Consider the following 2662-nt stretch of genomic DNA (forward strand, 5'->3'; position numbering starts at 1 on the left):
TTTATATTTTATACTACGGTTTCTAAACAGTGCTGTTTGTTATGGGATTTCAACCGGTCAATATCTGGTTTACAGCATATCTAACAGTAAGAATGGCAACGGAACTATTAGTACCTTCATGAGGAGGACTTTATTTTCGTAAACGACTTCGCTCGTTGAGCACCGGATCTGTTATTTTTGATGCGAAAAACCAGAAAAACAGAAGCATTTACAGATACACATAGATATTTCTTTATTGCCCACAAGGGGCTAAACATAGAGGGGACAAACAAGGACAGATAAAGGGATTAAGTCGATTACATCGACCCCAGTGCGAACTGGTAGTTTATTTATCGACCCCGAAAGGATGAAAGGCAAAGTCGACCTCAGCGTAATTTGAACTCAGAACGTAACGACAGACGAAATACCTATTTCTATTTCTTTACTACCCTCAAGGGGCTAAACACAGAGGGGACAAACAAGAACAGACATAGGTATTAAGTCGATTACATCGACCCCAGTGCGAACTGGTACTTTATTTATCGACCCCGAAAGGATGAAAGGCAAAGTCGACCTCGGCGGAATTTGAACTCAGAACGTAACGGCAGACGAAATACCGCTAAGCATTTCGCCCGGGCGTGCTAACGTTTCTGCCAGCTCGCCGCCTTGTACATACATATATATACGCAGCAGAGGTACCCAGCAATGTCTAGTTATTGTAGCGAAGTAACATAATACATTGGAGAGTGATTTCGTTACTATTTTCACTATATCGTATTACATACTTGGAGATATTTGTCTAAATCATACATACATGTATACATATAACAACAGCAACGTGTATTTAGGAAGAAATTTTGCTGTTTCTGCGAGGTCTTGTTGCCATTAAGAGATCACTCTTAACACATAAAGCAGTAGGCTAATGATTTGAGGACTATTATGGCTGCTATCAAATCTAATTACCTCGCTGGGACCCCTTCATAGGTTATACGTATGGCATGCTTTCGATAAAACGGTAGGATATGAATTTAGGGAGATTTGGCGTTTATTTCAGAAACACAAAAAATATTTCTGAGTCAACTTGTATCATAGGAATGCTGGGTATAAAAGATGTTTCTCTGTGGAATAACCAGTCAGCATGAATAATATAAGTTTCCTTTTTAACAGCTGGATGCTCTTCCTAACGCCAACCACTCCGAGAGTGTAGTGGGTGCTTTTATGTGTCACCGGTACGAGGGCCAGTCAGGTGGTACTGGCAACAGCCACGCTCAATGGTGTTATATGTATATATATATACTAGAAATGAGAGAGGCAAATCGTAAAATATTGAGTTTTTTCAAATTTTTGCTTAATTGGGGGTCAAATTGAAAAAACTTTATGTGCCATGACCCAATCGAATCTACTTCGAAAAATCATAGGTAAATTCTAATTGAAGAAATTCTATATTGTAGAATTGTATTAAAAAGGAACATGGGAACAGGCAGAGAAAATCTGCCTTTTATCATAAGAGATATCATCATCATCATCATCATCATCGTTTAGCGTCCGTTTTCCATGCTAGCATGGGTTGGACGGGTCAACTGGGGTCTGTGAAGCTGGAAGGCTTCGTCAGGCCCAGTCAGATCTGGCAGTGTTTCTACGGCTGGATGCCCTTCCTAACGCCAACCACTCCGCGAGTGTAGTGGGTGTTTTTTACGTGCCACCTGCACAGGTGCCAGACAGAGCTGGCGAACGGCCACGAACGGATGGTGCTTTTACGTGTCACCGGCACGGGGCCAGGCGATGCTGGCAACGGACACGAACGGATGGTGCTTTTACGTGCCACCGACACGGGGCCAGACAGAGCTGGCAACCGACCACGAACGGACGGTGCTTTTACGTGTCACCGGCACGGGGGCCAGCCGAGGCTGGCAACGAACGCGAACGGATGGTGCTTTTACGTGCCACCGACACGGTTGCCAGACAGAGCTGGCAAACGGCCACGAGCGGATGGTGCTTTTACGTGTCACCGGCACGGGGGCCAGCCGAGGCTGGCAACGGACACGGACGGATGGTGCTTTTACGTGCCACCGACACGGGGCCAGACAGAGCTGGCAAACGGCCACGAACGGATGGTGCTTTTACGTGTCACCGGCACGGGGCCCAGCCGAGGCTGGCAACGGACACAGACGGATGGTGCTTTTACGTGCCACCGACACGGGGCCAGACAGAGCTGGCAAACGGCCACGAACGGATGGTGCTTTTACGTGTCACCGGCACGGGGCCCAGCCGAGGCTGGCAACGGACACGGACGGATGGTGCTTTTACGTGCCACCGACACGGGGCCAGACAGAGCTGGCAAACGGCCACGAACGGATGGTGCTTTTATGTGCCACCGACACGGGGCCAGACAGAGCTGGCCAACGGCCACAAACGGACGGTGCTTTTACGTGTCACCGGCACGGGGCCAGGCGAGGCTGGCAACGAACACGAACGGATGGTGCTTTTACGTGCCACCGACACGGGGCCAGGCAGAGCTGGCAAACGGCCATGAGCAAATGGTGCTTTTACGTATCACCGGCACGGGTGCCAGACGAGGCTGACAGCGGACACGAACAGATGGGTCACTTAACCCCTGCTTTCTGATATATGATTTGATTTTGATTGTTCTCACTGGTCTTGCCGGGTCTTCTCACGCACAGCA

The sequence above is a fragment of the Octopus sinensis genome, linkage group LG1 (genome assembly GCF_006345805.1).
Source record: "Octopus sinensis linkage group LG1, ASM634580v1, whole genome shotgun sequence".
NCBI lineage: Eukaryota > Metazoa > Mollusca > Cephalopoda > Octopoda > Octopodidae > Octopus > Octopus sinensis.